General features: G+C 39.5%; 1 protein-coding gene across 3 annotated transcripts in view; it reads left to right on the top strand.

Annotated features, from left to right (window-relative positions):
- ncoa1 (nuclear receptor coactivator 1) overlaps window positions 1–19,599 on the top strand; it is a 71,233-nt gene that overhangs the window by 14,977 nt on the left and 36,657 nt on the right. For all 3 annotated transcript variants that reach the window (XM_037086774.1, XM_037086773.1, XM_037086772.1), the window contains one exon: window positions 7,424–7,646. The gene's annotated coding sequence lies outside the window, so the exon portion shown is untranslated. The remainder of the gene's footprint in view (window positions 1–7,423; window positions 7,647–19,599) is intronic.

The raw sequence follows: 19,599 nt of genomic DNA, 5'->3' as shown, positions 1-19,599 counted from the left end.
TTTGTATAAATTATGCAGTACATTTACTTTCATAAAAATATCTTAGTTGTGTAAAGCACCTTGTAAGAGATCCAATGATGCGTTACATATGGCAGGGAGATAACTTAATTTTAAGTCTGTATTACAGGTCAGTCAGTTGGTGGGCGTGTGTTTGTTATTTGACTTAGAGGCCTATGTTTTACCTGGCTCAATAGGCTAAAGCAGCTCACCTTCCCTCTGATAATATCTGAAATGGTCCATTCAACTTCACTTACTTCCTCTGTTCCACCTCTCCTTGTCCCATTCAGCTGAAATACAGGCCGCTGAGGTGTGATTTTTCACTTTGGGTCCGGCTGTCTGTACCGTGACTTTTTAGCTGCACTTGACAGCTAGATATGTGTAAAGAAAAACAGGTTTGGTTACAAAGGTAGTGATGACTGCCGTCAGCTGTGTCCACACAGAGGGAGTCATGTCACTGGCTGCACATGTCACTGGCTGCAAATAACAACAAAACAACTTACTGTAAAATCAGCTTAAGATAAGATACTGTGTTTACTTGTTCTGCTGTTTTACCTGCAGCTGATGAATTTTTTTCCCCCTAACATGCTTTGGACCTTAATTTGACCTTAATTTAAACAGAATTACAAATGATTGTGTTATGAAGAATCTGCCAAATGAAGTGATGGCACTGATTCTTAGCAGTGAAATCCGATAGGAGTATTCACAGTTTTTTCTTACTTGTACATGCATGTTTAAATTTCATATATAGCCTACCTTTCAGCTGTTGGGATTAATTTATTTAGTACTTAAACTTTCTATAACAATGTCAGTCTTCGTCTGGATTGAATATTTTTTCATAGCAAGTATTTACATATGCAAATATGTAAAGAACACCTGTGAGAAACTGCATTAAAGCATGTACTTGATATAATGTCATACTTTAGAATGGTCGATGGAGGTGAAACAGACTTTTGAAGAATTATGATTTGATTATACCGTCTGCAAGGTTCTGTGTGATGCTCTGTAAGGATGGTGTACCTCCAATTTATTATGACCACAGTGCCACAACAACCTATGGAATATATCTCTCACGTGTGTAATGCATCCTCCGAAAGAATGCCAGATATCTGTATAAACAGAACCTGTCCTTGGTGTCCACAGGTCTGGAGTACAATTCAGGCCTAAACTGGAGGCAACAGTAGCTGATCACTGTTCACAATACTGATCTGAACTCATTCATTTGTGGTTTTGTCTATAAAATGTGAAAACATTTTAAAAAATGCACATTATCATTCAGAGGTGACATATTCAAATTGCTTGCTCTCTCAGACTAACAGTCCAAAATAAAGATAATTGGTGTACTATTGTGTATCACAAAGAAGCATAAAATACTCATATTTGAGAAGCTAGAGACTGCAAATGTTTAGCATTCCTACTTGAATACTGCCTGCAATGATGAATGAATTGTAGTGCATTGAAAGTGCTGTGAAAAGCAAACCACCATCATTACAGGCCTTATATAACTGTAATTACAGACCAGCTTAACTATAATAAGCCGAATGGTGAGCCATGACATGATTTGTTATTGTCGTGATTGGAAAATTTCACCTGAAGTCCGGCAGCATTTTATAAAGTTACAGAATGATAAACATGTCATTTGCAACCAGTTTTCAGTTAATGCAATATTAGTCAAAAAAGATTTGACTCTGACTCGTTCCCAATGTGAAGTGATGCTGATGGCCATCAAAGACATCTTTTGACATGATGGTGGATTGATTAACCAAATTATTGACATCACAGACATTTCTGGTGGTTGATTGATCATCCAAAGAAGAGTTCTTGTTCCCAAGATGTGCTCATGAGAACATTAAATGCCCATCAGTTCAGTTTGGAGCAGCCACAGTTTAGTATCAATATTGATTAGAAGTATTGTTCCTCAATTATTTTCCTTCAGGTCCCAGTAAAAGACTTTACCATTGAGAGGAATTAGTTCTACCAAAGCAAAGTAACATAGTCCTCTTTTTAGTGTCATGCAAACCTTTTTAACAGTGTGACTTATTATGGTTCCTCCTTTTGACAGTTTAAGTTCTCACAGATGGTAAATAAGTGGAAATTAAGGCTCTGTGATGCTCCTCTGCAGTGCTTCCTATAACTGCTTCTGCAGCTCTCTTTTATAAACTTGCTTTCTGGATAACTTAGATTATCTTTCTTGGAAGATGGTCTTGTAAAATTAGCTTGAGCGTTATTGGAGGGAGCCTGAGAACAAGAATTGAATTGCCAATGACAGCTTCGCTTGCATGCCAGTAACAAAAAAAGAACTAAAATAATGGCAAGTCTAACAAAGGCTGTGGGCAATGTGTTAGGGATACAGGGATGAGCTCCCTCTTAAATTTTATTTATGTTAATAGGTCAGTCTTGGCTTGAGGCTGCCTTCAGACATCAAGAAATTTTTCTTGGCTTCCCACGAAGTACAACGTAAAGCACATGGAAGACACTTGCAGAGCCAAAGTGCATTGAGTGCATGCATCATCATTTCATCGAGTCTTGTATGCTTCTTCTGCAAAATCAGAAATAGGATTTCTTGTTGCTGAGCTAATTTTGCTAATTTGCTACTTCTGATGTGGATATGAGTTTATTGGTTCTGCTTGGCATAGCTAACATTTATAAACAGCTAAGCTTACTTAAGAATGGGTGTTCATCAATCAGCAATCAACAAGCAGTTCATCTGGTTTTCTTAGATTCTTAGATCTTAGATGCCATTATTTCATTGTTTAATAATAAGGTATGAGACCAGTAGTCCAGTTTTATGGTTGCAATGGCACAAGATGCACTGATTCATTCAGTGTTTAAGTGTTACTGGATTATGATTAAAATACAGGTAGACCTCTGAATTTGCACTCTCTTGCTGGCCTCCTACCTTGTAATACGTGCTTGTATGAGGCAACTGACCTTTACACATCTGCACCATTTGTCACGTAGTCCTTGTACCTATTTACGAGCACTGATAGTCACTGAATGTAGACTGTCATGCTGTTCCATAACAAGTCAGTGCTGGCTGGTCTACTGAAGCTGAGACTGCAGCTGGACCAAACATGGGAAGGACAGATGGAGCCTCCTGTGAAATGTAAAGAAATCAAAGATTGTGTGGAATGTAGGCTTTATCGTCTTTTTAAAATAAAATTGTATGTTTGAATATTGTCCATTGTCAAAGAAAATGTCAGATATTTGAAGTCCATGTAAATAGGATAAAATGCAGCATAAAATGTAGGATAAAATGTATCACCCTCCCCTTGGATGATACTTTGAGAGCAGATTTCATAAGAAAGTCCTCGTATTTATGCCTGCGCCTTCAAACACAACGATTTGTCACGTTTAAACTGATTGCTTGGTTTTAAGAGCAGAGTTGAAAGTGAAGCTTTGAAAGAAAAGAGTAGACGCTCACTTTAAGTTCCCTTTCCAGATGTACAGTATGCTCAGAATACACAAATTGGCACGGTCTCTTCACCAGTCTGCCTTGAGTCGACACTCAGCACATGTTCACATCAGGAGTGAATATGTGCTTATCATCCTTATCAGATAGTTTTGCAATGGATGGCTTGCTGATTTTGCTACTCTGGCCAATGAAATTTCAGCATTCCACCTCAGCCGAAACTTTAGTTTGTTGTTACAAGACCTATTTTTTGTCAAATCTCAAATCAAGAAGCCGAGGGGAAATAGCTCATTACTGAACACAAGGTGCATGATTTTCAAACAAGCCCGTATTACTCTTAACTCTTAACATACATTTCAGGTGTAATTTATACTTGAGAAATACAGTATAACATCTGATGAAATCCAATGAAACATCAGCTAGTCGTTCAGAAAGCTGATTGAGGGCATTTCTCACAAAGCTTTTCACTCAGTGACTCACTTTTTGGTGTTTTCATGACTAGAGGCAACAGCAAAACATAGGTGGGATGACAGAACTTCGGACTTTTAAAAGCAACTGATATAGAAGGAAGATGTCATCAGTCGGTGTGTGTGATAATGTGTAGCTGCCTTCACATAAAGCAGCAAATTCTACAAGACCAAAACAACATACACTGATCAGTCAACATCCAAAGCACCTGCTTTGTATTGTTCAGGCTTTATTGTGGGGCGGGGTGCATTGCCCTACTGGGAGGCCACTGCCGTCAGGGGGTGCTGTTGCCAGGATGTAGCTGATGTGGTCTACATAGATGTTTGGGTGGGTGGTGTGTGTCAAGTGGCAGGACCAAAGGTTTCCCAGGAGAATATTGCAATGTAGCTAGATGATCAGTGTTAATCACTTCAGCTGTCAGTTGTTTTATTGTTTGGACTGATCAGTGTAGAACTGGTGGTGATGAAAGCCAACTGTTGCGTTGTGTCAAGTCACTTGTGTTTCAGCCAAAGACTACAACTGACGACCAGCTAGTTTGTACGTTCTGCACCTGCAAGAGGGAATAACTTTGGAAAGCACGATTTGGTGGCAGTCTCTTGTCCTTCGAAATGGTAAACCTGAAGACTTAAGACTCCAGATGTACAAACTGATGCTTTGATAAAGCAGTGTTTCTGTTTTCACAACAGTCTCGCCACCTCGACTCTTCATAAAAATTTGCTTTTCCTCTTTCTCTTCTTGTGCGTAGCTGAAGAGCCAATCAGAAGGATTTCTCTTAGTGACTGGCTCCGCTGCAGATTAGGGCCAACATAGTAACAACAGAACATAGGCCAATGGCCAACTGTCAGCCTGGTTTGTCAGGGCCATAAAATCAGTGCACTTCCCTTCTTTATGTAGATCTGTGATGCAGCAATGAGCTGCTGATTGATTCAGCACTGCTCTGGGTGAGCACAGTCTGCTTCACCAACAGGAAAATCACCATGGTGCTCAGCTCTTATGGCTGCACGCTCTCCAGACAAGGGTCAACCATGTGTCAGCTGAACAGATGGAGGCAGAAGCTGAAGAGGAGGATCATGGACAACGTAGATTCAGAGAGTCGTAGAAACAGACAATAATGATACGACTACACTCTCTGTAAACATGCAGTTAATGACTGTGATGATGACTGAAATGAGACCAGGGAAGCATGTGTTACTATATTTGTATTTTTAGATTATAGTGCTTCAGTAACTTGTTATACTGTCATCTCTGTAGGGACAGCGAAGGACTATAAGATGAAATTATTATGCTTTGTGATGACCCTGCTGGTGAAGCAGACTGTACTTGAGTTTCAGACCCCTTTGTCATTAGGTCAGTTGGAGGCTTATGTCATGAACCAGTACTAGAGCTGCAGTGATGAATCAATTAACTTTTCTTTATCAGTAATTGTTTTTGTTTTTGTTGTTGTTGTTTGAACGTCACCATTTGCTATTGACCATGCTGGATCAACAGTCATGTTCCCCCTCAGGGCTCCAGACTGCGACCAAAATTTGAGACAGTGTGACCAAATTTTACATTCAGACGCACATTTGCAACTGGTGAATTTGCCGGTGTTTTTTTGTTTTGTTTTGTTTTGCACTGGTATGTGGGCAAATCAAAGAATCTGCATTCTGGAATGACAGGTGGTGGGCCAATGAGAGGGGCAGGGAATAGGGAATGGCACTGTAAGTGGCTAATGTGTGGAGGGGGAGTGTCCTAAAGCTAATCCGAGTGCGGAAGGAGAAGGTTTCATTTAAAGTGAACAATGGCGAAACAAACTCTTGACGCTTATTACCTCGTGATTTCACCAGATATGTGTCCACTGCTTTACTATAGGTTTCACTTTAGTCTATGTGTTAACCTCCACCAGGTCCACAGAGACACAACATTTCATGATTGCACTCCTAAAATTTTCAATTAGGAGCCACTGTGCTCCTAGTAAAAAACGTTAGTCTGGAGCCCTGCCGATGTGTGTTTTCAGTTTGTGTTTGTTGACGAGGTGCTGGGATTATGAGAGGTGAAACCACGGAAGTTGACAGAACATTGTAGTGTTCAGTCTGTCCCTACCTGCTGCGTAGCTAACTAGCCAGCTGTCTGCAGATATCAAGCTGATGTCTTGTTAAGAAACATAAACATCAGGAGCAGATGAATCAGTGTGCACACTTTTCCACTCTGTGTGCTGAGACTGATTATTAAAGTGGATGTTTGTGCTCTTTCTAGTGGAAGCACCCAGGAATAATTGTTTATTGCTCGAGGATGAATTGCATCTTTTGGATAATGATAGTTATTCATTCACTGTCTTATTCATGGTGTTCTAAAATATGATGTTTCAGTCACTTACTTGATTTTAAAGGAAAAGAAAATCTATTAGAATCCTTAAACAACCCCCAGGAAGGCATGTGTCATTTGGCCAAGTGCATTTTGAGGCACTTGTGCTTTCCTCGAGTGTTTCCATTGCCACTTCATGCTTCTACTCTACTGCAATTCAAAGGCAACGATTGTATTGTATATTGTATATTTACTTCAATAACATAAAATAAAGAATACTTTACGATGTCTTACTACTATTATTATTATTATTATTATTATTATTATTGATCAAAATGAAACTTTCTATCATTCACGAGATACCCCAGCATTTATTGTTCGCTAAAGTAGTTACACAACCTTTACCAGCTTTATCTTAGTGAACACAGTAGTGTATCAATAATTATAATCCAGTGATAATGTAATGAAGTATAGACTGCCTAAATGATTGTTTAAATTCTAAGTTTGATACAATACCTATGAAAATATAGATTATCGGTCTCATGGGGAAAACTTGACACAACATTGATGGCCTGAAATTTTCAATTTTTAACAAAGGATAAATATGACGAGGCTATAATTTGACAAAGAGATGCAACTTTACTTGGCAAGTAGCAAAGAACATCAGAAAGCATTAAATATCAGACTTTTTCATGAATGTTTTCTCTTCAGGTTTAGGCCTTTAAAAATGATGGGTGTGTCAACTCACTATCAGAGAGAAGAGGGTGTGAGGAAGTGCAGCTGATGCTAGTGTATCGATACCGCAGAAAATCACATAGTCGAAACACTGCTTGTAACAAAGTTTCTGCACAGTGGTGTTCCTACTTCAACTTAAATGGAAGATCTGAGTGCTTCTTCCACCTCTGGGTGACATCAACCTCCACCATATTGTTGTAAAGAAGGGTGAAGTATGGTTCAGATACCGCCTCCTTTGATATAACCCAGTGATATTTCATTTTTCCACATTTGTACATCTGGTGAATAGAAACATACTTCCCTGTCACTTTTACGTGGAATTTTGACTGCTGAGAGAACAGTATCGGTTAACGTGCCGCATCACAGAACTCATGTTCACTTGATGAAAAAGAGGTGTTTTCTGGTGTTCAGGTCACATGTGGTGATTGTTGTCACCCTCTATGACAGATGTGCTCTTGTCACTACATCATAATTTGTAAGATCTCGGATGCATCCCGTTCTAACAGTGTTTCCCATCTCTTCTCCCAGTCAGAGGCCAGCCGGCTTCTCCCTGCACCTGGGATGGTGCCATGTGACAGAGCGGCTGTGGAGCCATAACCCCACCACCACCGCTCTGTCGTCTCGACTCCAAGCTGCTCGCCCACCACTGATCTCACCGTCAGTCTCCCCTTCCTCCCTTTATCTTTGCTCTGAGCCCTGGACAGGGCCACCACAGCCACCACATGACTCACCCACTGGAGCCCTAGATCAAGTAAGTCAAGTTAGGCTGGTTAGCGTTGTGTGCTCTGTTTGAGTGCTGCAATACTGTTTGTCTCACCGCTCAGCCACAGGGGATTACAGTGCTGCAGCCTGATGGGTTTTTTGGGTCTTGTAGAACATATGTAACAGTGTGTATTATTCAACACCCTCTCCATATCCCAAGAATACAAAAATGTTTGTTTATTGATTTTACTTACTGAAAATGCACCCTTTATTTATTATTTTAGAGTGAACTTACATTCTAGCTCAGGCTCAAGGCCATGTTTGTAGGATGGCAGTGGTAAAGGTGAACAGAGGTCAATATTTAACATTATTTTGCTGGATTGAGCTGAAAATGAGTCACGGAAATGCACCATGTGCCTGACACGTTTCTGCCAGTTTCAATCTGTAAGTAGAAGGGCTGCAACTAATGATCATTTTCATCATCTATTATTCTTTTCAATTCATGGTTTAGTCAACAAAGGATGTGAATAATGAAAAACGGCAATCACGATATCTGTGGGATCAGGGTAACGTCATCAGATTGATTCTTGTACATTTTTAAATTTGCAGTTGGGCCGGGCAGTATGTACAATATTTTTCATTATCGTGAAAGAGAGGGGGAGTGGCACAGGGTGCCCAGGCCGGTATTCGAACCCAGGGCAGCTGCAGCGATGACAAAGCCTCTTTTTTTTTTTTTTTTTTTTGAAAGAATGTTTTTCTGTTTTGTTTTTAACTCCAGGGTTGCCATATTTTGCACATATCGGCCACCTGTACCATCAGCCTTTGCAATTATTCCTTTAAAGACTAAATGATAAATGCAGTATTGCCGCAAAAAGTCATCCTGTCTTTTCAGTTGTTTTCATTTAAAGGGTGTGAATCCAGTGTGAGTTTTCCTTTTAGAAAGGATTTTTATCCCTTTTTTTTGTGTTTCACTATAGGCCATTATTTTGGGCGTGTTATGTGTTTTATGAAGCAAACTGAGTTTGTTTTAAGATCTACAGTAAAAAAAAAATGATAACACTCTGAACACTATCAATTGTAATGAAACGAAAACTATGAAAAAAAAGCCCCTGGGTACAAATAACTGGAAGTGAGAAAGGTTTTCCATTTAATATGAGAAACAGACTGAATAATTGGCTGAATTTGAAAGACTCCAGTCTTCACTGTCTCAACACAGATTTAATAGTCTGTCAATTTAATTTTGAAGAGCACCAGTTAGTTCAGGCTAAATTAATAGTTAAGAGAGAAGAAAGATAATACCCCACTCTCTCTCTCTCTCTCCCTGGCCGTTACTCTATTATTCCCCTGAGCCGTGCGCTCTGAGATTTGTGGCCCCAAACCGGCTGCATGGCTCTGAACATCACAGCATGTCTGAGTAGCCCTCCCTCAGCGCTCCGCGAGTTGAAATGAGGACACGCTCGCACACACACCCACACTCGCACTCCAAATTACACAGAGACCAGTGGAGTTCAATAAACGATGAATATTCATGTGGAATTATCAGTCTGGCAGTGAACGTGTTAGAGATTTGAAAATGCTCTGTGAAAAATTAGGTGAGCAGTAATACGCACATGCACCGAGAGAGGCAGATATGCAGGCCTGCTTGTCGAAACTGATGATATCATACAGTCATGTTGGTTTGACTAATATTCATCATGTTACTGACATGCTTAAAGCTATATATCGTGACTATTTTTAGGATTCAGAATGGGATGTATTCATTTGCCCAGAAGGAGATGGCTTCACTTGTATGTGTGTATGTATGTTTCTTACACATATTGTATCATTTGGAGGTAGGAATGTTCACTGCTACCCTTGTTATACTTCCCTGTTAAACTTACTATTTTATCATTCTATATATTTGAATGACCTATAATCTGGCCCGTTTCCCAAGGATCTTTTGTTATGTTGAGTAAGGCTGGACTTTTAAGATCCCAACCGACAGAAATGGGGTTGCATCATGCATACAAGAAGAATCTTTACAGATATTCCTCCCTCTAATCTAAAACCTGCACACACTACAAGACTTGAAAATAGTGCACATTGCATCATACACCACAGGATATTATTAAGATTTTCATACCGATGCAGCAGCTCGTGTGATCCCTCTGAAGTGATCTCAAATGTAAACAAACAGAAGCATCTTGCTTTACTAATGATTATACTTTGCACTGAGAAAAAACAAAAGCAGAAGAATTGAGCCTGGATAAAAAATGGTCAGGGAGACACAGTCATCATGGGCTTTCTATTCTCCAATGAGAACAGGAGGTGACATTTTAACTGTCGGTTTTATTATCTGTCAACAGTAGTATGCTAGCTAACTTTAGCCTCAAGGGCAAGGGTTGGTTACTGTTGCTTGGCAACACTTTCATCTGTTCTGGGGTATTCCTTTCATTGGCTCTTGGGAAAGTTCTGCAGTAATTATGAGTCCCCCAGAATTTGGATAACCCCAACCGTAACTCTGACTGGAGTATCAAGGCTTTTGCAGCGTTTGATATTTATCTGCGAGGTCCTTATCGATCTGGATTAGTTGAGGAGGTTTAAGACTGAATCTGTTCACCCCTCACATTGACAGATAATCTGGGCTAGTCAGCGGAACCAACCAACCAAGCTGCCTGCCCAGATTTCTCTTCTGATAGCCAGGAGGTGATAGTCCTAAGTCTAACCAGGCCTCGGGGCTGCACAGGTGCAAAATCGAAAAGTTCACATTTTTTTGATATAAAATGTTTGACAAGTCATGTTCTCCAGATGTGAAAAACATGTTTGCATTTTTTGAGTTAAAAAATTGCAGTGTGGTTTTATTGTTTAATAACATTTATTTAGTGATTTGTTGTCATGTTTTGTAGAATAAAGAATAACATTCATAATCGACAGTGCAAAGATGCCCCATGTTTCAGCTGCATTTATAGAACAAATCAGAGCCTGAAGGATGCGATCAACCATTTCAAAAGGCTCTTATCATATCGGCAATATATTTTCAGACAGTGCTTAACATATCATAGTCTGATATGTTTGACCCATCTCTTGAGAAAATGACTTGAATCGATTGATCAGTTATCGGAACATAAGTAATTTATGATTCAATAGTTGACAACTGATTGATTTAATTGTTGCAACTGTAGAGATTAGTCGTTAGGGAAAATTAAAGGGATGTTCCTATGCATCTTACTCCAGATCTTCCTCTTGTGCTCCCACTGCTCTACCGATGGGAAAAGTGCCTCTGGGTAGCAGTCCACCAGCTCTAACTCAACACTGCTCACTGCTCTACACTATGTATTCTATACACCAAGGAGTCTTGCTAACTGTATGTGGAGCAGTGTGTAGGCCAAGGTTATTTCTTACTCTTGGTAAACATCCTGGATCTGGGTGTCCACAGATGGTGGGAAACAATGGACTGGAACTTAGCAGGGTATTCAGTGGAGAAGCAGGGACTCTTAAAGGACCACACCGCTGTTTTTGAATGTTTGAACCCCTTTTAGCATGCACATTACCCCTCACCATTTTCCTGACAACTGTGTGTCTCTGTTAACCTTACAGTGTGTAAACCTTTATAGAGCCTAAAACTCGTTGGAGTTAAGAGTAGCTTGGCTGAAATTATCAGTCCGTCAGCTGACAGAAATGAGTTCTGATACAATTAGTCAAATACAGAAATTGACTCGGCAGCTATATTGACAGTGGTTTTTGTTAGAGAATTTAAATATCTAGGTTGTTGTACGGACTAAGAATGACATTTGTAAATGTCAGCTCAGGCATTAGGGAACCATGTGAATATCTGACATTTTATAGAAAGAATAATTAAGTAGATATTGATAATTGAAATATTTCCAACTCCAATTATAATGGGAACTTTCCTCTCACTTCTCTCTGATACTAAATACTAATGACATAATCCTGAATAACCGGCAGATTCATGATGATGAATTTGTAAAGACTGCGTTATTGCATACTCTCTAATCATTGTGCTCTGACAGCATTAACATATGACATTAACACTGACATGTTGAGGTGAGGCAAGTGTAGAACAAATTAAGTGATTGACAGCGATTAGAGTTGCCATTGTGGTAATTTAAGTTGTTGTAATTATTTTATAATTGCTTTGTCTGGTTCTTAATGGAACTGTGCCACCGATGAGGCAGTCTGGCTCACCTGTTGTAGACAGTGGGTACAAACCTGTTGGCAAACAATATGAACATGAAACAGGTAGCCGCCCTTACAAGTTTTTCTTTTGCAGGGATTTGTTAATGCCAGGGCTCCAGCTTGCATTTGTAAAGTTCCACTTATCATCAGTTTTTGTTTCAAGAATTTTGGCGCACCTTACTGGATAAATGTACAGGCAGTAGCGCAGGATTGAGATTAAGAAGGGGCTATAGAAATCTTTCTGTGATGTGCTTCAGACTCACTGTAAAGAAGACAGAGACGTAGGAAATATAACCTCGCCTTTGCAGTCCTTATTTCTCTCAGAAACAAATGCAAAGGCATCTGACCCAAAAAACTCTTGTGTCAGTCTCTATAAAACATGTTTTATGGAAATTGTTTGGAAATGTCGTGATTTTTACATGCACTGTAATGCAGATGTGGAAGATTTTTGCATCGTTGCAGAGAGAGTGCATAGTAGGAGTTTGCAGATTATTATCAAGTTACTGTATGCTCTGACGCTGCTCCCATGCCCTCAATCGTGGGGGAAAATCAGGCTGACGTTACTTATGTTTGGGGATATATCAGAGGGAACCACATCAGCTGGTTTCTTTGGCTGCTAATGTATGTCATCATGAGGAATATATCAGGCCCATTTGATAGGTCATGCCTTGAGAAAGCGCTATCCACTTGTTGCCTAACTCGTGTTTGTGACGTTTGCCACATTCAGCAAGTGACCTGTGCGAAAACTGCTATGTAAAATGCTATTTATATAACTGCAGCACAAGTGTAATGCACTGCAGATGGATTTATGTTTTGTTTTATGTGACGTTTACAGTCTTTCCTCTGTATTTGTTTTGTAGCAATTTTTTTGATTGATTAATTGATTGATTTTTGGATTGAAGACAAAAACATACTCCAAAGGATAACATGTTAAAGTGATGACACTTATTTCCATGGTCCTTGGTGTCAACACAGAGACATAGAAACAAGAACACTGACACTGACGGCAGTAGTAACACTGTGTCATGTTTGGTATTTGTTCTATGTCCATTCCTGTTGGACTTGGTTTCCGATCTAGTGCTTTGTTCTAGTAAGTGGTTTGCAGCAGTTATATTGTACATTGTGGTTAATTGGTCATGATTAAAGGGCTATTTCTACACATTAGGGCTTATACTTGTTGGTATTTTTTTTTTGCTCTTGTTATCTAGATTATAATGATCAATTTCCCCTTTTATCTGGCTGTCTTTGTTGTGTTCCTACATTCATTCTTACTGAATAAATGTAGAAGAAACACTGTTTTTTTGTACTGAGATGAGTCACACAGATACTGTTATTGAATTTAGATTTATTTTAAAGCTTGTATTATTGATGAAAAAGAAAATTGAGGATGCCATACATTAGTTTCTTTGAGAATTGTTCTGCAGCTGAAATGCTGACAGGTGACTCGTAAACGAGGCTGTTAGGTCTTGTCAAACCACATTTAGTGACTTCACTGATGCAGCTGATCTGGTGCCTGCCGACAGTCATGTATCACTATTCAAGAAATGGCAGAATCAGTTTGTTCATCGATTGAATTATGAGTAAACCAACCCTCAATCTGACCTCACGTGGAGGCCACATGTAGACAGCCGAAGACACACTGCTCAGTGAAACCTGCTATCTGCACTGTAGTGAAGCTGCACATGGACAATAACAATGATGGCGAACAAGATTCCACCTGTCTGTGTGTCAACACGTTTGAAATATAACCCAGGAGTCAGGGGGTGCAGTGTGGCCCCGATCGAATGGGGCGGTATACATTCTCTGGTCATGTCCTATATTCAAGGAGGGAGGGCCTTAGCAACAGTGACTGAGCAGCTTCTCATGGGCTGTACCAAGTTAGCGCAGCAGAGAGGGGGGTCTGAATGAGCAGTGTGGTGAGAAAAATAATTGTTTTTTAATAAGCTTCTCACCTTATTTTCACAAGCACACCAAAAATATCAGTCTAAATTCAGTGTGATCATGTCATAGCATATTGCTATTGTCTTTACTTATCCAGTGAACACTTCGTGTTTAGAGGTTCCCTCTAGTCGTGACATTCTGGTAATAGCATGAGATTTTAGTGACATTTTTAAGATTGAGAACAGTGTGGAAATTGATTAAATCTGCAGGAATAACTTGGTTTTTTTGGAGGGGGGGGGGGCGGTTTACCAAACAACTTGCACAGTTAAGGTGAACATCAGAACCAAAAGGTGAAGTCTGAGAAGTGGCGTTTTAGTCATCATTCAGGAAGCCCGTCACATAGGAAAAATGGGCTCTAAAAGAAGCCTAGAGAAAGACCTGAAAATTGCTTCTATGCCCATTCAGTAAACCAATAAAGATAACGTATGTGTCTTTGTGCGAGCCCCTCATTCACTTCTTCCTCCCTGTACCTCTCTCATCCTTCACTCATGGTCTCTTCCTCACTCCCCCTCTGCAAGCCATACATTGCTGCTGTTGAGTGTGTGTGTGTGAGTGTGTGTGTGTGTGTGTGTGTGTGTGTACACTGCATGTGCGAGTGTGTGAAGTGATCAGTAAAGCTCTTTGGAATGAGAAACTGAAGGAGGAGGAAGCTTTGAGAGAGAAAAGACGAACCTAAATCCAGCGAAACGTGCTGCAATGGCGAGCCCGTGGCGGACTGTATTTCTCAGTGGTCTGACTCTGCTGTGCTGTTGTTGCTGCTGCTGCTTTTCCTTCTTCCTCTTTGGCGACTGAAGGCTCCTCCATACGTCACGCCATAGAGAGGAGGGGGTGAGGTCAGAAGGTGTGGGAGGCTGACCTGGTCTACAGGTGTGTGGGTTAAGACTCCCAGTTGATTTTTCTCTGTTTTTATTTAATTTTTATTTTTACCTCCTTTCTTTTTTCTTTACTGTGAGGCAGGTGTTTGTGAAAGTGTGACGAGGCTGCGCTCACACTGCAGCTCTAACAGATCTAATTATGATTGTTTTGGGCTCGATGCTTTAATGAGAGCAAGCTGTGAAAGCTGTCATATAGCTTTTATATACTGCAGTGGGTTAATACAGGTGTTTTGAATGGCAGTTTGCAAGGACGTCAGTGTAGCAGCAGAGATTGTTCACTAAGCTTAATGTTTTACTGTACTGACTGGCTGCATGCATACAGTAGATGAATGCTGTGAGCTGTGTTTTATTTAGTATTTTTCATCCTGAGAGAAAACAGAACGAATGGGATTTTTACTGTAGAAACTAAAATAGAAAAATATAAGTAGAATCGTGAATGTGTGTATGAGACATTTTATTCGGTCGGTCCATCTGTTGTTTGCTTTCTTTTGTAAAAGAGCATGGATGCCCAACCTGAACCTGTTGTCGCCCGTGCGGGCAAGGTTTGGACAAAATTTTTGAAGTGATTCGGGTTGGGTTTGGTCACGTCATAGATATAAAAAGAAAAGACTGTATGTATTTATTGATTTGGTTTTATGTCTATGTGCCTAGAACAATGCTATTTCACAGAAATCTGCACTGTACTTGTCTGCAATCAGCAAAAACAGACAATTTATAACAATGGTAACTGTGTTAACTGTTATAAGTTTTTACTACACTGCGTTTCCTCTGCTCTGCCTGCATTCACATTTAAAGCTTAATTATTCTCTACATGAAATACATATACAATTACGGATTAGTCCTTCTGTCCGTACCCTGCATGCACTTACCGGGACATGGCCACAGGAAGAAGAGGTAGAAGTTTTAAAAACTCTCTGAGGAGAAGTTATGTGAGTAGGAGAGTTTTAAACATCTGTGTAATGTTACTCGCTTTGGCACAGAGACAAACAGTTACTAAAGAAACAGCTGGGAGGAGACTGGACGGGAATGAAATGTGAGTTGGATGTTGGTGGAGAAAAAGTAAGGGGGGGACCTCAGAACAGCGACCTCTATTGGTTGTATTACTTAACATCCATACCTACATGAAGGATGCATGGAAGTATGTGGCCAGTCACAGTTTAATCATTTCGAAACAGACCTGTTCTACTCTAGATCTATTTTTTGTATGTAAACGAGCATAGATGAGCCTCTTTGCCATTCTCCCCCATCACTCGCTCAACCACACACTTGCTATGGACACACCTTTAGTTTTTGCGGTTTTATCAAAACGTTAAAGGCAATTAGCTCACCAATAATACCCATCAAATTATATCCAAGAAAACATCAAGTCGCTTTGGTTTAAATTGAACGTTGCAGAGCAGCACATACCAAGCAGTCGCAACTATTAACTGGCTATGAAGTTGTTCTGAGTTTGACTCGGTTGGGCTGTGCTCTGTTCTGTGATTGTTTTTTGTGCCAAGAATAAAATCATTTTCTGGAGGGTGGTATCAGCTGACCAGTCTACTTTTTCCTGCTCCAAACTATCATTATTATGTCGCTTGAGAACTTTAGGTTACTTCACTTTAGCATTGTGGACACACTATTATGTCTAACTTGTTTGGTACTGGTAGCAGTCTCAGTCCCTCATGTCAGATTACTGGTATTGTTTACAGACATCAGGGCCCAAGCTGCTTTTGTTGTGCTGCGCTCCGTATGCTGATAAGACAAGCACAAACTGGAAAAGACATCGCCTGTCCTAGTTGCATGATGGAAGATGATCGTTTACCCAAACTGTAAAAAAGTCCTTGGGCCTCTTCGTCTTAACCTCCTCATTTCTTTTTCCTCAAAACTCAGAGTAGCTACTTAGCCTTATAACTCCTGATTCCTTCACATGACACTTTTGTGTTTTGCGTTTTATTGTGCGTCAAGATTAGCTCACCGCAGCAAATGAATAAAGCATCAAGAAAACAGCAGGGCTTTTGTTTGAGAGATGTACAGATAGTATCACATACAGTAAGCTCTCTGAGTACAGTAGATTTGCAGTACAAGACGGAATAGAACATTTTTTCTACCTTGAAAATGTAACTTTGCATTGACTTTTTTTCAGCCTCAGTCTCCTTTACCTTAGCTTTTATTGAAACTCCAACAGCTCAAGGTAACAGACAAGATTCAGCAGGAGTGTTAACAGTCTTGTTAAGGATCAATAATGCAGTGCTAGCTGAGTGACTTGAATCAAATTTTCTGTGTTTGCGTTTTGCAGTTTTGTCAGTAAAAACATTTAAAGAGCAAAGGAACATGACTACAACTGCGGACAAGTTTTCAAGGATTAACTGAATCAGAGGGGATGAAGGTATAAGTGAATATGAGTGATATAGTTAAAAGTTATATAATTTAAGATTTTTTTTCTAGCAAACAGACAAAATGCAGATGAGCATTAAGATACTTTCATTTACACTTGGCCACATACACGCGTTGGCCGCATCACAAATCTGATTACAGTCTGTCTTTGTTTTGCTGGGCCAAATGCAAATCCGGTTTTGGTTGTCCTCCAGTCCAGAAGGAGGTATTAATGCACGCTTAAAACCCCAGAAGATGAATTTTGCAATTCAGCAGTTAAGTCACAACAATACCAGTGAAGCTTGCCTTAACTAACAACCATCTGCAGTCTAACTTAACAGGCACATGAATTCACTGATATCGGTGCTGTCTCATCCCTACAGATCATTCATCAGATGAACTGGTGCTGAAGTTAAATGTCCCTTGTTGCTTTAATGAGACAGAGTGCAAACAGCTCATTTCAGTGTAATTTTACTGTAACTTCAGCTGCTGTCATCACAGGGAGAGAGGAGACAGATCATGGATAAATTTAGAAAATCAGACAATGGGTGGCTATTTCCACAGACAGCTTACTGACGTAGTTACACTGCAGGAGGAGTAGCGATGTATGCATCTTTGAAAGACAGACCTATTGACACCTTCTCAACATTTAGCTAGAATCCAACCACCTCTAAGTGTGTGAAACGATCTGATTTCTTAAATGCTTCTTGGGCACATTTATATGTAGCATCTGATAGCTGTCCAGTCCACCAGGAAGAATGAAATACAAATAGGGCAATTATAAACAGTCTACAGGTGGGAGAAGCTGTAGTTCATGAAACTTTCACAATGGAAGGGAAACGGGAAAGTCCAGAAATATGATGATGACTGTTGATAGCTTGTTGTGAACGGCTGAAGAGCTTATCAACAATACACAATTCAGCCAGGCTTCCCTCCTCACAATGTATTGTTAGACATGTTTTCACAGTATGAACACGCAGTTAGATGTTTGATGTGATAAAAAAAAAAAGAAAACTCATTCACCCAATACAGGGTCAGGGTGCAGCAGACACATTCAGCTGGTATGTTATGGAATATAGCTACTGCATATCATGCATTCATCCATCAATGAATTGTTGACCTGTTGCCAGTTATACCGAGGCAACATTCAACTTGTCAGGTCCATAAATGAACACATTATGATGGCAAAGTCATTCTGGAAAGTTACATTAAAGCTGAAAATGTGAGTGGATCAACAGGAAATTGATTGATAATTGGTTAGGCAGAACAAAATGAACAACATTGTATAGTCTGTCTGTCATTTCATATCCAGATAGTGATAAATATGACAGTATTTTTCTGTAAATTCAGTGAATTAGAGCTTTATGTAAAATGACCACTTGAACATACTATTTCTTATTACACCTTTGTATATACAAACCTTTCTTCAAATTTTCAGTGAGGCATTGAACAAAATGTATAACAGTCATGGTTAGACAGAGTCCTCCTTCCTCCTGTGTGGAAGAGTGGAAAGCAGCGTCCACATGACAGAAAAACTGTGATTAGCAACACAAGGAATTAAATGATAGAACTATGAAAAATGATTTGTATTGTGGTAAAAATTCACATATGATTATATGTGAAGCTGTTAGTAACTGAGTGGAATTGTTCTTTTTGGACACTTTTTGTGCAGACACACCTCTGTATACTCTTATTCTGACAATAATTTATTTGACAGAAAAGAGACAAAACACCCAGTCAAATGTAGATTTGATTGAAATAATATCGTTATTGTGAATTTGAAAACCAGGAGGATGTTGTGAAAATCTAATACTACTTAATATGAAACAATCAAAGTCTTTCTATTGTTCAACAATGTAAGTATATATCACACAGCCTTAATTACATTTTCATTTTCAATAATTCTTTGAAAAAAAAATGCCAAAAATGATCTGTTGCAGTCTCTCTGATGATGATAATTGCTGGTATGTTTGTGCTCAATGATATTCGGTTCAAATACCGGTGTGCCGATGTTTGCTTTGGGAAACTGTGATTGACATTTTTTTTGTACGATTTTCAAAAATTTTGTGAACCAGCCAACTGATCAGTCAGAGATCAGTCAAAAAAACAGAAATAATTGTTTGCTGCTGTACCACTTTGCATGAACGCGTGTGCAACTAATCGAATCGCTGATGGAGAGCAATTGAATCGCTAACCATATTATGATACATTTTTGAAGCAAAAACACTGAAATGTACTAATTTGCTGCTTGTCTTTGTCACTTATGATAGTAAACAAAGAGTCTTTGGGATGTGGACTGTTAATTTGAAAATGTCACTTTGGGTGCTGTGAGCATTTTTCATAAATAATGACGTTTCAAAGACGAAGCAACTAATCAATGAATGGTGCAGATCGGGACGTTAATGATGTTGAATATAATTGTCAGTTGCAGCCTGTAACATGTTTATACTCAGCAATGTGTTACTCCAAGAGAAATGTGGTTTTGGAAGCTGTAACACAACAATAACCAGCTCTGTTCAAGGTTTGACTGAAGTATTGCTTCACTGTAGAGCTGTCATCTTATTCCCGCCACATACGCATGCATAACAAACATTGATTTAATGAAAATGTGGCTAACTATTTCCTTAAATCCAGACTCAACAGTCCAGGCTATAA

Source organism: Acanthopagrus latus, chromosome 22 (assembly GCF_904848185.1).
Source record: "Acanthopagrus latus isolate v.2019 chromosome 22, fAcaLat1.1, whole genome shotgun sequence".
Classification (NCBI taxonomy): Eukaryota; Metazoa; Chordata; class Actinopteri; order Spariformes; family Sparidae; genus Acanthopagrus; species Acanthopagrus latus.
This window is presented reverse-complemented; position numbering and strand designations above follow the sequence as displayed.